Source organism: Apium graveolens, chromosome 2 (assembly GCF_009905375.1).
Source record: "Apium graveolens cultivar Ventura chromosome 2, ASM990537v1, whole genome shotgun sequence".
Taxonomy (NCBI): domain Eukaryota; kingdom Viridiplantae; phylum Streptophyta; class Magnoliopsida; order Apiales; family Apiaceae; genus Apium; species Apium graveolens.
Window position 1 is genome coordinate 257021272 of NC_133648.1, and position 17321 is coordinate 257038592.

The window sequence follows — 17321 nt, forward strand, 5'->3', positions numbered from 1 at the left end:
CTTTTATGGCAAGTTTTCCCTCGTCTCGAGATCCTACATAAATAATAATAATCCTCATTATAATATATTCTTACCATCTTAACCTATTTACAACCCGAAATTAAACATGGATGGCACTTAGGCCTATACGCACTTAATTCATATCCACCATTATATTTTCAAATGTACACACGTAGCCACATAATCACATATCGTATATTAATACCAATAACATCATATACACCATAATGCCACACTAGGCTTGGATGATCTCGACTCACCACTTAAGTCACTTGGTCGCTAACTAAACAAAGTCTTCAAATTTGGGCTTCCTAACTCAATGTGCCTTTCCTAAATTATCCAAAACCTATTGACCCTCACTTGTGCCTTTTTCTCTACTGACCTTATACTATCTTACAACTATGGTGGTTGACCTAATACTCACTTCTAAGTGTTCTAAAACTATGTGATAAGTGAAAGTGCTCACTGGTGCAAATTTCAGAATGGTAACTAAGGTTTCTTGAGTGCATTAGACACTCTTAGACTACAAGTTTTTCTTTAAAATTTTTACACAAGACTCTCCTGACCTAAGGGCATCTCACAAGCTTGATGTGGCTCAAAGGCCTGGCTTGGGCCTTCTTGGGCCTATGCTAAAAGTCCAAGGTTCCCCTATTTTTCTGGGCAGAAAATGCCCTGACTTGAATTAACTTGTGACACATGGTTCTAGCTCATATCCTATGAACTATGGTTGGAAAAACTTCTCTGACATACCCTCTAACTAAGGCCCAATTGGGCCTAATGAGGGCCTACCCATGACATGGCCAAATCTCCCTATTTCTAAGTTGCAACAAAACTGTCCCCTGCTGGACAGATTTTGTTATTCTACTTGTGCACCTAACCAAATGACATGCAAACCTCCAACCAACTCCTAAAACCTATTATATACTCCCCATACTAACTTCTGGTAGCTTGGGCCTCAAAGTGCACATCAATGATATGGTCAAAACTCACTCTAAACCTCAAGGTATTAAACTGATTTTTCTGCAGAAACTATAACCCTAATTTTTCCAAGGTTTTGACTTGACAACTCAACTAACAAAAACTCAATACTTAAACCAAGACTTGTACATGGTAATCTACTGAACTAACTCCTTTATTCTCAAAATAACATTGGGTGAGATCATCCATGCCTAAAAACAACAACATGCAACTAAATATATAACATGCAACTCATGGAAAGCACATATCAAGATTTCGGCTAGGCATAAAGTTGTAAATGCTTGCAAAATCGACTTGCACCTAATACTTATCCTTAATAATTATGAAATATAACTCCTTTTAAGTATTAATAAGAAATTCATCATGGAAACAATCTATTTAAGCACATCTATTTCGAATTTTATAGATAACAACATGATTTCGAAAAGATTAGCATGCAAAACATGGTTGATCATCATTTTAATGTCTTAAAACTAGCATGCATGGCTAAACATAAATTTATAATGAGATTTCAGTAGCATGCAAAGGATTTTAAAGCATGATATCTCCATAAAACACTTAGTTAGCACATATACATAATATATCTCATAGAGAGCTCTTGAATTCACAAGAATCAAGAGTTTCTCTTTGGAGATCACACAAAACTACACATGCAACCATGAAACTTCATCTTCCAAATCACAAAACTCTTGGGAAGTATATAAAATAAATGTAGGTGAAAGAATTACACTAGGGAAGATGAGAAATGGAATGAAAAATGGAAGGGAGTGGGGGAAATGGGGTTCGGCCGAGAGCAAAAGGGAGGGAGGGGAAGAGAGAAATTTTTGTGGTGTGTTGGAGTGTGAAATGATGAATGACTTCTCTCCACTTTGATTTGTTTGTTTTATGCTATTTGGTTGACAAGTAATGAGTGGAAGTGAGAACTTACAAAAATGTCCCTTGGCTAAAGTTAGGCCATTTTGCATGCAAGGCTAAGGTAGTAATTTGGTAATAATCAAATGAGTTAGTGGGGTTGGAAAAGTCTTATTTGCCCTTTGAGAGAATAGAAAGAGAGTTTGCATGCAAGGTTATTCATGTAATTTGATAATTATAACAAATAAAATTTGTAAAGATTTATTTTTATAAAATAAAATACAAGTTCAAAAATTATAAAATTTATACCATAAAATAACTTGTATTTTTAGAGACTTTATAAAATCATTTTCAAAATTTGTGATCAAAATGCCTTTTAAAAGAAGATTTTTCCAAAGCTTAGAATATTCCTTATAAATCAAAAATAAAGAAATTAAATAAACTCTTGCTTTGAAAAATCATATACTACCCAAAGCAAATTTATAATGCAGAAATTTTCACTCACACAAACGTACAATCATTGAATATATTTTCATTTGACTTAATATTATACCAAATTCACAAATAATATTACATAAAATGCCGGTCGTAACAAGTGATAATGGTACTGAGTTCAAGAATTTGATAATGGAAGAGTTCTGCAAAAACCATGGAATCAAGCAGGAATTTTCTGCTCCTGGAACTCCACAGCAAAATGGAGTTGTTGAAAGAAAGAATAGAACTCTCATTGAAGCTGCACGTACAATGCTTGATGAAGCAAAGCTTCCAACCTATTTCTGGGCTTAAGCTGTGCAGACTGCTTGTTTTACTCAGAATGCAACACTAATTAACAAGCATGGAAAGATACCATATGAGATGGTGAAGAAAAAAAGCCAAATCTGAAGTATTTTCACGTATTTGGATGCAAGTGTTTTGTTCTTAAGACTCATCCTGAACAGCTATCCAAATTTGATCTAAAAGCTGATGAAGGCATCTTTGTTGGATATCCACTTTCCACAAAAGCCTTCAGAGTCTATAACTTGAGAACAAGAGTGGTCATGGAATATATCAATGTCTCTTTTGATGATAAGAAGACTACTGGACTTGAAGATTTCAATGATCATGATCAGCTGAGATTTGAAAATGAAGACTTAAATTCTGATACTAAAAATCCTAACAGTCTAAATCCTGATACTGCAAACTCTGATGGATTAAACTCTGATGTTATTGAAACTGTGGTGACTACGCCAAAGGAAGATGCACCTATGCAGGGGGAGCATACTCAAGATACAACCACATCTCAAGAAGCATCAGAACATACATCTGGCTCTTCAAGTTTTGATTCATCAAGCTCTGATAAGCCAAGTTCTGATAATTCTGAAAACTTAAATTCTGAAGAATCCAACTCAGAGAGCATAGTTTCAGGGGGAGCATCAGAAAATGTTGATGAAGATAGCATGAATCACGGGCGAGCATCCAGTTCTAGAGAAAACCTTCCATCTGCAAGGAAGTGGACTAAATCACATGCACCTGACTTAATTATTGGAAATCTTGATGCAGGTGTCAGAATTAGAACAACTACTTCAAGTGAATGTCTTTACAATTCTTTTCTCTCTCAGACTGAACCAAAGAAAGTGGAAGAAGCTCTTTAAGATGCTGATTGGGTGCAAGCAATGCAAGAAGAGTTAAATGAATTTGAAAGAAACAAAGTCTGGACCCTAGTACCAAGACCAAAGAACAGATCTGTTGTTGGTACAAAGTGGGTATTCAGAAACAAAACTGATAGTGATGGCATAATTACAAGAAATAAGGCAAGGTTGGTTGCAAAAGGATATTCTCAACATGAGGGAATTTACTATGATGAAAAATTTGCACCAGTTGCTAGATTGGAAGCCATAAGGATATTTTTGGCTTATGCTGCTCACAAAAAGTTTACTGTCTTTCAAATGGATGTGAAAAGTGCTTTTCTCAATGGAGAATTGGAGGAGGAAGTATATGTTGAAAAACCTCCAGGCTTTGTAGATCCCAAATATCCTAATCATGTCTACAGGCTTGATAAAGCACTTTATGGACATAAGCAAGCTCCAAGAGCATGGTATGAGACTTTAGCTCAATTTCTTCTGGAAAGTGGATTTAACAGAGGAACTATAGACAAAACACTGTTCTACCTCAACCATGGAACGGACTTACTTCTGGTCCAGATATATGTTGATGATATCATCTTTGGTTCTACAAATGACAGACTTTGCAAGAAGTTTGCCAAACTGATGAAGTCAAGATATCAAATGAGTATGATGGGGGAACTTAGCTATTTTCTGGGCCTTCAAGTCAAGCAGAATGAAGAAGGCACTTTTATTTGTCAAACCAATTACACCAGAAATTTGCTGAAGAAATTTGGAATGCAAGATTGTTCAAGTGCATCCACTCCCATGGCCACTGCAACAAAACTGGATAAGGATACTGGTAAATCAGTAGATATTCCTGATTACAGAGGTATGATTGGCTCTCTACTCTATCTAACTGCTAGTAGACCTGATATCATGTATGCTACCTGTCTTTGTGCAAGATTTCAAGCAGATCCAAGAGAAGCTCACTTAACAGCTGTGAAAAGAATTTTCAAGTATCTTAAGGAAACAGCTGATCTGGGATTATGGTATCCCAGAGAATCAGATTTTAAACTAATAGGTTACTCAGGTGCAGATTTTGTAGGTTGCAAAATTGACAGGAAAAGCACAAGTGGAAGCTGCCAATTTCTTGGAGGCAGATTGGTTTCTTGGTTTAGCAAGAAACAAAAGTTAATTTCCACATCAACTGCAGAAGTAGAGTATATTGCTGCAGGAAGCTGTTGTGCACAGATTCTTTGGATGAAGAATCAGTTACTGGATTATGGGTTAACATATTTTAAAATCCCTATTTACTGTGATAATCAAAGTGCTATTGCTATGACAGGTAATCCAGTTCAACATTCAATGACAAAGCACATCCGCATTAGGTACCACTTCATAAGAGAACATGTGGATGAAGGTACAGTGGAATTGCATTTTGTTCCAACAGATCAACAACTAGCAGATATCTTCACAAAACCACTGTGTGAAGCTACTTTTACAAGATTGGTAAATGAACTTGGAATGGTTTCAGGTTCTTTCCTCTAAATCTGCTTAGTTTTTGTTCTGATGCATCAGACTTTATGATCAGTATTTACATAAATTACTCTCTTTGTGTATTCTGTGCTTAATTGAAAATTGCCTAAGTACTGATTGTTGTCTGATGTGTATTTCTAAACTCTGATAATGATATGACTGTTTATGTGATCCAATGATGATAACTGTGCTAGATGCTGACCTAGTAGTCTTTAACATACTAGAGATCCCATGTTAGCGATAATTATTTATGTGGAAATCTATTGACACAAGCAAATTCTGATATTGAGCTTAGTTCAGTTTACTTTGTCTATCTTATTACTAAGTCCAAAACTAGAATCATGCTTCTCATCTGTTAAAATCTGATGTCAGTAAATCTGATGAATGTACTAAGTGCTGATAAACCTCACTCATCAAAAGAAAAAGTAAATGAAAAAGAAATAAAAATCAGGTACTCCTTTGAGATCTAGAGTAAAAATATGGAAGGGACGACTCAAGTGCATTGCTGGTATTAAGTAATATGCATCAGAAAAGCAAATAATTATTTTTCTTGGTGACTTTTCACACTCTGTGATTATTGGAGAAATACTCTGTTAATAGCATAAATTCTGATAAGCAGTCGTGACTCACTTACACTGAGAAGCCACTGTAAAATGGAATTTCAAAAGATGCATAAATAAGCACAAAACAGTTGAGGTGGACTCATGCATGAACTCATTCAATAGTAGGCTTCAGAATAATGACAGATTTTAAGTACAGTTTTAGTTATGCCTTATTTCTAAGATGTACTGAAGTGAATCAGACCTTACTCTTTGTCTGATATTTCGCTTAATGCACACACTAACACTCCATATGAATAATGAAAATTACTGTGGCGTTCAATGGTGTTTTAGATGAACAGTTTATGTGTCAGATTGCATAAATTCTGAGGACAAGTTCTGCTGGAAGTTCTGATAAATAAGTTCTGAAGAACCGAACTCGGAATTTGTGTGAAGAATCTCAAAGATAGGCATTCATTTTTCGAGTTAAGATATCATGTTCTGATGACTGTTAATTTCTGATATAAGTCTAAGTGCTGTTATTAAATTCTGAGCCTCTACTTGACTTATTTGTGGTTAAAATTTGAAACAGTCTTATTTTTACTCAGAATATGAACGGGTAAGATATTAACAGTCAATACAATTAGGGTTAGTAGAACACGTACATGCACAGTAATTTTTTTCTTGTTTATTGTGCGCATTAAACCCTGTGTTACTTTTCCAATAACTGTTTTTTTCTTCCCAGTCTAGGGAGACGAGGTAGAATTATTTCTACCTGTCAGCATTAAATTTCCTTGCATCTCCTGGCATTCTCTTGCCTATATAAACCAACACCTCAATTCAGCCTACACATCATTTCTTTTCTCACACACTCACTCTCCTTTCCTTCATACCAACACAAACATGGTCAACTACAGTATGTTTTTGAACTATGAGACCTTCAACATGGAGCTGAGCTGTGAGGATTGGCACCAGGAATGGCACGTAACTGTCATTCTTGATGAGATTTGGGACTCGGTTCCCCAGGAGGTTCTCACACACCTCCTGTTCTTTTACATGGACTACCATCGCCATCTGGAGCGATTGAAAGAAGCAAGGCTAGAAGCTCTCCGTCAACAAGAGCGAATCATTCGACTCGCTATTCTTTTTGTAGAGAGTCGGAAGAAGAAATAATTTGTTTTCTTCTTCCTGTTTTTCTTCATCGTCAGCTTTGTCCGACTTCTTAGCCAAGGACAAAAGCTGTTGATGTCAGGTTTATAAGCTTAGGACAATCTTGTAATGCTCTGATGTAATTTCAATTTCATGGATGTATTCTCTTAATATATTAATGGAATTTTTATTTTTGCAAGATTCTGTTTCTGAGATGTTTGCAATTTTACTGCACTGTTAAATCCTGATATATCCATATTCTGTTGACCATTTTTAATTTTTTATTTAAATTAAGTTCTGATTTTAAAATATCAGTACTTGTTTACTTGATTTTTTTTTGGTCATTCTCACACTAGGAATTTTTTTTACAGAATATTCGTTTTACAGTGAAAATGATTAATTAAGTGGGAACAGTTTAAATTTTGAATTAAAACTGACTTACCTTAATTAATGGGATTACTGGGTAAGTGGAACGGTTTTTCCTTGAAAAACTGCATGTGATAAGTAATGATTACTATTTTCCCGTGCCCATTAACTATTCATTATTGCTGAATGTCTGACAGGTGTCCAACGGTTATTTTTTAACCAAGTATAAGTAAGAGAGAGAGAAGATTATACAATCTTTTATTTACTTTTACAGTTTATCTCTCTTTCTTTGCTTTTACTCTCTCTCATCTTCTGATGTTGGTTTTTCATACAGACATTTTATCAAACACCTTACAGGCAATCTTAATTTTCAAATTTTCTCATGGCACCTAAGGATTTGGTCATCGATGGAGCTAAGTTCGTTCCCAACAACTATGCTGCAATCCTAAACCATGATGAAGCTCCACCTGAGTTGCATTTTGTGCAAGATCTTCTTGCACACAGTGAAATTGGGTATGCATTGACCCAGCATTCAGTCTTTTCAAGCCAACAAGTTCTGACGTTTTGGCGGACTGGGCATTTTGATAATGGTGGTGCTAATGTCCCAACATTGTTTTTGAAGTGGATGATTCTGAACATGTGGTAACTCCTGGAACAGTTCGCAAGGCTTTACATTTACCAGAAGGATGCATTTTCTCAACACCGGAGGAACCAGCTCTACAGCAGCTCATGGCCAATTTGAGGTATGAGAAGAGTTTGGCCAAGCTTGGACAGTTGAAACGAGCACATATCAGAAAGGAATGGAGCTTTTTCTTCGACTGCATCACTAAAGCATTTGGCAATAAGTGTTCCAACTTTGATGCCATTCCAATAATGAGTCAACACATCGGGTATGCTATTATTAACCAAACTCATTTTGATTTTGCAAGTGCTGTGCTAGGTTTTATAGGGGATAGGATGACAGAGGATAGAAATGTAGTTTACTTCGCTAGATTCTGTCAGCTTATATATACCTTTTGCTGTGCTGATGACCCTCAACTAGCCAGTTCTTTAGTTCCACCTTTTAAACTTGCAAAACGGGCTTTTAGTGACTTGGTAAATGCTGACCTTAAGAAAACGGTGGTTAGACCTTTACAGATTCCTCAGTCTGTAAGATAGATCCTGGTAAATGCTGATCCTCAAACCTATAGATTTGTATATCCTGATGTTCAATCTACCACCACATCTCCAACACCACACCCACCATCAGAACAAACCATAGATACATCTATACCTCAACCCTCCCTCATAACATATCTTAAAACACATCTCACACCTTCACAGACAGCTCAACCTTCATCCTCAGCACCTACTGTGAAGCCTTCATCTTCCAAGCCCAAGAGGACAAAGACTGTTCCTCAGACACCACAGAAGAGAAGGATGATTGTTCTGAGAGATGAGTCTGATAGTGAGGAACAGGTTTCTGCATCAGAACCTGTTGTTACAGAAGCTGAGAAGGTTCCTTCTCAGAAGGATTCTGGAATTGGGGGATCTAAGCTTCTCAAAAGGCTTAGAAGAATGACTTCTGCTAAACCTCCCAAGGAATCCCCACCTTCAAAGAGATATAAGAAACAGAGAGCTAAAAGGCCAGCTTCAGATGATGAGGAGGCAGCATCTAAGGAAGGAGATCAGGAATCTCTAATCTCAAAAGAACCATAATTTGTTGAAGCTACTGCATCTCCTTCTTCATTGTCCCAACTCAGGAAGCTGCTACAGACAAGGCAAACACACCATATGTGTCTCCTGTATATGAAACTGTATCTCCTGTAGACCCAGGAACAAGTGCTGAAATTGATATTCACAACCTGGTTGTGCCTGAGGTTCTCTACTTAGAAGCTCCAACAACAATTAATCCATCAACAACACCTGTTACTGATGCTACTCAAACTCCAGCATTGTCTACCACACCTTCTCTACATCTAGATATTGATGATCAGACCATAGGTGAGCATCAGGATATGGCTGTTGATCAGAACTTGGAAACATATCAGCACTTAGAGGATGATGCTAAAGCCTCGATTGCTTCTCATACTATTGTTTTATCAGAAGATGCTTCTTCTGTAAGTTCTGATGCTGCAAATGCTGATGATACTGGTGATGCTGCTCCAAATGCAGATGTTGATGAAGCTGGTCCTTCAGGACATGCACCTCTACAAACTGTTTCTAAATCTGAACTAGTCAAGAAGTTTGTACGAGGAGAAGCACCAGTACCTTGGAGTGAAACTCCTAAAGGACAGGAGTGGACTAAGGAATGGAACTCAGTTACCTTTGTTCCATCTGAAAAGATTCTTGATGAGCACTTGGCAAAAGCTGATGAAATGTTAATTAATGATGATTTCAAGACACAGCTTCGAGTCACTGCATTGAGTACTAGACATCTGCAAGGTCTCCATTCAAAAACTCATGCAGAGTTACATCAAGTTAAGGAAGAATTGCTCAAGCAAGATATGACTAGGAAACTTGATAAGAAAAAATTCTTCCAACCTACCTTTGACATAATTGCTTACATTGAGAATACCCAAGAGAAGCAACAGTCTCAGATTGATGATATTTTGAAACATCAAGCTTCTCAGCAATCACAACTCGATGAAATCCAAGCCTCAGTGGAATTGCTTGTCTCTCTTCTCTTACCTGCTGATGCTAAAAAGGGGGAGAAAGTAATTAAGTCCAAATGCAAAACTGATCAGACACTGAAGGGGAATGATGATGAAAAAGATGACCAGGGAAACTCTGGAATGGGTGGAGGTCATGGTCAAGGTAGAAGTTTCTCATCAAGAAGAGCTGAAGCTACAAGTCATAGAACAATTTTTGCTACTGGTAAAAGGATAAGTTCTGATGAACTTTTGGATCTTGATGAAGAATTATCAAGACATTTATTTCTAAAGGAGAATCCAGGAATGGACTTGGAAAGTTTGATGGAAGAAGAAGCTAGACTTAAGTCAGAAAAAGTCAAATCTAAATCTGAAGCTTCTGTTGGTAAAAAGAAACTTCCAAAAGTCAAAGGCATTATGATAAAGGAAAGAACAAATCCTGAAGCAACCAAGACTAAATCACAATTGCAGATAGATCCAAGGTCCAAGGGTAAAGAGAAAGTTGGTGAACCTATCAAGGTTTATGTGCCTCCTGTGGATGAAGAAATTACTGTTGAAGATGCTGATCTTTCTCTGACTTCAAGAAAAATTTCTAAGACAACCTCTGACATGGCTCAAGTTGTTCATAGTAAAGATAGAGTTAGTTCTGATATCTCAAAGAAGCAAGTAACCGCTGACATAGCTCAAGTTAACTTGATATCAGAAGATAAATCAAAGGAAACCTCTGACATTGCTCATGTTAAACCTTCAAAGATACTCCTACCAGGATTCACCAAAGCCAAACAGACTCAACCTTTGAAGACTGCTGCAAGTGGTTTTGAAGCAAGAGTAGTTACTGGAAAGGAAGCAAGAGATAAAACTGGATTGGGAAGTGCTGATGAAAGAAGAATACAGAACATAACCAATGATCCAACTTCCTTAAGTGAACCAGGTATTGGAGCAACTCCTGAAAGATTGAATCAACTAGAATCTGTACAGATGGTTTACCATACCTACTTGAAAGAACACATCTTGTTGTACTTCATGACATATGGTAGGGTTTATCATATTAGGGAAAATTCCATTCCACTGAATTATTATGAAAAATTGGAACATGTATTATTCTTACTTCAAGTGAATGACAAAATAACAGAAAGTGCTACATACTATTTGAAGAGTCAAATTCAGAGACAGAAAAGGCTTTATTTTGTTAAGTCTGATAACACATATCTTCCAAAGTACGGAGATCACAAGGGTGGTATTATTGAGATGAAGCCTAACTCTGCTAAGATTATAACTACCTTTCTGGGTTACAGGGCTGTGGAATTCAATCTTGAGTCTGACAAGGCATATTTGATCAGACTGGATCAGGACATAAAGAAAGCTAATACAATAATCTCAGGGCTGCAATCTTTTAAACTGGTGAAGATTCTGCAGAACTTAAAGATGCTAAAAGGAGGATGATTGATGAACTCAGATATGCTGAGAGATGTTTGTTAAAGAACTATCTCAGAACAACTCCTGACATCAGAGAGATCAGAAGATGAAGCCAAGTCAAGATCTACAACTGCTCAAATTCTAATATGAATACAGACTGAAGTTATTATCAGAAGTTAAAGTTGGTAAAGCTTTAAGGACTGTAAGTTGTAGTTATCTAGTCAAATTCTCATGCATTTGTACTTAATGTTTTTGACATCATCAAATATCTGTTAACTTGTATATTATGTTAATTTACAAGTTGGGGGAGATTGTTAGATATATTTGATAATGTCATGTCTAATATGATTTATGTTTAGTTTTCAAATCTTACTTAAACAGGACAAATCAGTACTTAACTGAAATCAGCACTTATACTGAAGTCAGAACTTAAGTTATCAGTACTTAAGGTTCAGGAGATATTTATCAGGAGATAATATCAGGACTTAAAGGAAACTTTCAGATAAGGAAGGCAGCTGATTTACAGGAAGAGAAGATCGAGACAAACATAAGAAGAGATATGCATGAAGAAGAAATTCTATGAAGAATAGAATACTTGGAAGAAAAGATATTTGATTGATATATTTTAGGAAGAAGAATTATATTCCATATCAATTAGCGATTATCTTGTAAATGTGTAGTATACAAACACAGACATAGGGTTTACAGTATAAGTGTTATCACTATCGAGAAGATTATTCATTGTAACCCTAGCAGCTCTCGTGATATTTGTTCATCACTGAGAGAGGACAGTTCCATACTATAACAGAGTTTATTATTTTGAATAAAGTTTGTTTTCTGTTACTTGAGTTATTAAAGTTCGATTTGATTGTGCTATACACTGTATTCACCCCCCTCTACAGTGTGTGTGACCTAACAAAAACTTTAGCACCTACGGAGTTGACTAGAAGCGTACCTGCAACGACGTCGGAACTTTGAACAACATCAGGCATGGTCATATTGGATGTCCCGGTTTTTGGTTGAGCTCATGGTTCTTCACTCCTTAGCATCATCTGAGATGATGGCCCTGCAGTTGTTGGCACATCTATTCCTGGAGCTTGCTTTTTATAGTTTTTAACATAATGTCCTATCTTCCTACATCGGAAACATATAACGTCTGGCATCTGATTACGACACTCATAAGCATGATGTGCTTTTATGTTACACTGGCAACAAATAGCGTTATCCTTGCAAGGTCCATAATGCTTCTTACCGCACACTCTACAATCTGGAACTGATGGACAATTAGTCTTTGGTTGATTCGGGTTCTGAGACTGATTACCTTAACCTTTCTTTCCAGCTGCTAGTCATTTAATTCGTGGTGATACACGACAGTTCCTGTAAAGATGTCCAGCCTTCCCATACTTATAACATGTAATCCTCGACTTTTCAACAGACGTTCGATTTTGACATTTATTCGCATAGTGTCCTTTCTGATTGCACTTAAAACATGATATATTAGCCTTACAAACCCCAAAGTGCCTTCTTCTACAAGTTCTGCAATATGGTTGCGGTGGATAGTTGGAGTTCTGCTGATTGGGATCCTAAAATTGACCTTCTGCTAGCTTATTCTTCCTTTTTGAACCCATTATTCTGGTAAGAAAACAAGCAACTTATATAATAATCTGTCAAGCATGGTGTCAAATAAGTAGCAATCTTTTAGCATATCAAAATTCTCAATCATTATCTCTTTTCAAAATATCATAAGCTTGCTACCATATTAACACATGCGATATGATTATCACATAGCCTGCCTATTATCTTAAAGAATAATAACAAAAAGAAAATTGACAAAAAATTATCCAAACCTTTTAAACCCTTGATCAAAATCTCAATTAAACCAACAAACGGTGGATAGGGTTGCAACACAACCTTCCAACCTCTTTTCCAACATTTCTTACCATCCTCAAAACCAACAAAGTAGCAAGGCAATAATACAGGGCCTAAATCTAAACGCAGAACAGGAAACCTAAATAACTTAACTACAACCCAACCTAATAACCTAAATTTAACCCTATAAGTGCGAAACTACACGTGCCTATCTTATATGATCTTCCTATGACTCACTTATGACAACCCTAAGCCTGTTTCAGTGACCATAACCTGTAGCTCTGATACCAACCTGTGACGCCCTCCAAACCCGTGGCCTAGATTTGGGGGTCACTAGCGAATAAACCATAACAAAATAATCACAGTGGAATAATATAATAAATAAGACCCCTTGCATGCAACTGGATCGATTATAGGTTATAGTATGGGACATGCACTAATACAAACCAACTGTTATTACAAACCATAAGTCTAATTAGTTTTACAATTTATTCAAACTTTATTACAAACCTCTAGACTAGTTAAGCGTTCCAAACTGTCTACCTGGAAACCATACCAAACTATTTATAAGCACACAACCTCTGATCAGACCTGGAACTCAAGCTTGTCATGGTCTAGCTGAAAGAACTAGGATATGAAACAAGTATAAGCAAAAGAAATGCTCAGCAAGCAGTATATAGCTTATGATTTAGAACAAAACAACTATATATCTGAGGAGCAAAACCAAACAACAATACCTGAACAGTATCAAAAACTGATATAAGTTTTGATAATAAATAATATTTTTGTAAATCCTTTTTGTTTTGGATTAGAATCTTCGGGCGACGGTATGTTACCGCCGGTGATCAGCCGCGGAGCAACACCGGTATGCCGAAGCATATCCAACTAAACAAACAGGGCACCCAAGGCACATATTGGCCTAGCGAGGTATTATTATCAAGTATAATACATGGCTCACACTGGACCACCGCTGCAGCCTCTTACGCTACCATCCAATCCATAAAAACAATTTTATGTCAAAGGAGTCGAATCAAATGACATCCTTAACCATATAACTCCCCACTTCTCATGGTCCCGAGTTATCTCAACAACCGATGGTGAAAGAACTAGAACAATCAGTTATTCGCTAATCTCAAATCAAAGTTTTACTGTATAGAGTAATTTGTAGCGAAATGTCAAAGCGTTTAACTATTCTGAACTTACAATAGTATAGAAATTGAATAATAAAGTCAGAATAATCATCACTTGAATGATAAGTGAAGATATAAATATTTGTAGAATAAGATTCATAGTAGTATCACTTGAATAATAAGTGAAGGTAGGTATATTGGCATTATATAATTCGAAATAAACATCACTTGAACGATAAGTGAAGTTAGGGGTACTTGCCTGGTATGCTCAACAACTTCTTACTATTATTCTGGCTTATAGCTGCTGGCTACTATCTCCGTCTAACTCTTGACCACACTCCTTGCTACTCGATTCTATAAACAAAAGGACTATCATAATTAACAAAACCAAACTCAATCAACGTAACTATACGTCTTGACATCTACCCGATCATTTATAACTACTCATGGCATTTTAAACTGTAAACAAATAGTATGCATATCACGTATCACGTAATCATGGTATTCATATAAGACATAATCACATAATTCATGTATCACATAAGTCAAATCGTCATAAGATATGTCTCAGTACGTTCAAAATGAAAATCAGATTAATAATAATATTTACCGATCAGATACCGACTCAAACTGATATACAAATCAATTGTCATCACAATACAAAAGAAATTAGGACTCAAAAGTATTTTTATTGGAAGCACAATATTTTTCTGAGTCTATACGCGTTCGTTTCGTATTAAACGGACGAACGGTTTAATTATTATGAATAAAATTAGAAATAAATAGAAATAGATCAATTAATAATAATATTAATTGATTTTTAAATACCACAATATAATTTTTAAAACCTTAAAAATAATTTTTAGGAATTATTTGAATTAATTATAAATAATTTATATTTATTTAACTATTTATAAATAAAATTAACTAATTAAATGATTTTAATCAATTAATTAAATTCATAAATAATTAACTAACATAAATTATAATTAATTAAATCAAATTAGATTTATGAAAATAATAAAAGAAAATAATTTTAGGAATTTAAAATAATCAAGAAAATAATTTTTAGAATTATAAATATTAAGTAATTGATTTTTGAAATTAAAATAAATGATTTTTAAAACAGAAAAATGAATTTTGATTTAAATTTAAAACAGAAAACCAGAAACATAAATCAGAAAAGGGAATAGCCGGAAAATGGATCAAAGGCGGCAGGGGAAGGGGCCGGTGACCGGTGGACCAAGAACACGACCACCGGATTCTGGAAAACCCAGAACACGGTACCGGTTCCGGTCGCCGGAAACCGACTCTGGCTGCCCTCAAAACCATTCCAAACGCTGCTATTTTTGCATCTAATCGGACTCCAAATCCTTCCAGTAACTCGGTTCTAACAACAGCGACCTTCAACATCAATCCAAGCCCTGATTCCGGCGAAATCCGATCCCTTTCCAATGAACCAAATCGGAAAATCTTGATTTCAGCCAAATCAGTACCAAAACTCGAGTTCTTGGTATCAAAACGAAGCCCGGATTAACTTAAAACTGACCCAATCATCAAGCAACATCAAGAACATCACTATAGTCCAGAAAATCGAATTGAAAAAAATTGAAAACTTAGAACTCTAACTCACCCAAATCGGAATCAAAATTAACGAAACAAGATGCTAAACCGTTCCTTGAAATCCCAGGAATAATTATCCATCAACAAAAGCATCAAACGATTACTCTAGCATCAAAATGAATTTAAATAACAAAATTATATAAAAAAAATGAATTAGCAGTATAATTCACCTTTGCTAACGATGTTTATGTCAAAAGAAGGAGCATGAAGAGAGCTTTAATTCGACTATTCGAACTTCAAAAACGGGATTCAGAATCATATGAAACTAGGGGATCGATCTGTAGAGGTTCAAGAACACCCCCACACCCCCTTTTCTATTTTCTGAATTTTATATATATTTTTAGAAAATTCTGAAAATAAAATGAATAAAATAAATATAACATGGTATTTATATTTTTACCAAAATTATACCCCAAAACAAATTAAGGGTGTTTTTATCCCCTAATTCTAATAATTAGGGCCCCAAAATAATAATAACGGGGAATAATTTTAAAAACGATAAAATACAAAATTAATGTCAAAAATCCCCAAAAATTGCGAATAATCCAAAAATGCAAAGATATTGGGTATTTGAGATACAAATAATTTTATAAAAATAAAAACACAGATTTAGTGGGGTTTGACGTCCCGGTGGGGTCCCGGTCCATTGATTTTTGAAAAATAGAACTGATCCCTAAATTAACATAAAATCCTGATAACACATAAAATGCCTTTAAAGACGCGTAAAATGAAATAAAACGAATATATTAATAAAGACGCTAATAAATACGCGTCCCGATTGCATATAGATTCATATCGATGTAGTTTAAACACATATTATCCCTTCGCCAATGGGCAACGATAAATGATAAGTCCCTACAGCTAAAGCAGCAACTTTTGCTCCATTGCCAACTCGTAGGTCGACTTCTCCCTTCGCCAATATCCTACTTCCCTGCAGTTCCTGCACATTTATACAAATGTGAGAACCGCATCCAATATCTAATACCTAAGATGTAGAAGTAGACAAATTGACTTCTATAACTTAAATACCTGAATCAGAAGCAGTAACACCAGCCTTCTTCTTCTTCAGATCCTCCAAATAAGCATGACAGTTCCTCTTCCAATGACCTGGTTTCTTGCAATAGTTGTAATATCCGGGATATATCGTATAATTATTTTTGCTATTATATAATTATTATGTGTGTTTAGTATCTATTATGTGAGCTAATTGTTAAGTGTTATCTGTACTCAAATATTAAAAAATAATATTAATTGAGTATTTTAATTTTTATATGTCCAAAATAAAATATAGATAATTGTCATATCTTCCTAATTATTTTTATGTTGGTTTATGGATTTATAAGAATCATATGAAATTTCTGAAATCTTTTTTCGGGTAATTAAAATCTATTTTATAAAAACGGGAACCAATCGACGTCAACCGTTGTTACGTTTTTGGAACCCGAAACTCTTTCGAGAACTCCTTCCTAACCTAATTGTAATATTCCGAGCATATTCCATGTTTCGACTTTTTCGATCCGGCGTACCGTTTGTCCTGCGCGGGTCCCGGCCCAATATTTTCGATACAATATTCGTTTCGGTAAATCAATAAAACCCGTATTTTTGATAAACGGGAGCTTTTTATTAAACTATCACAATTATCACTTCGTA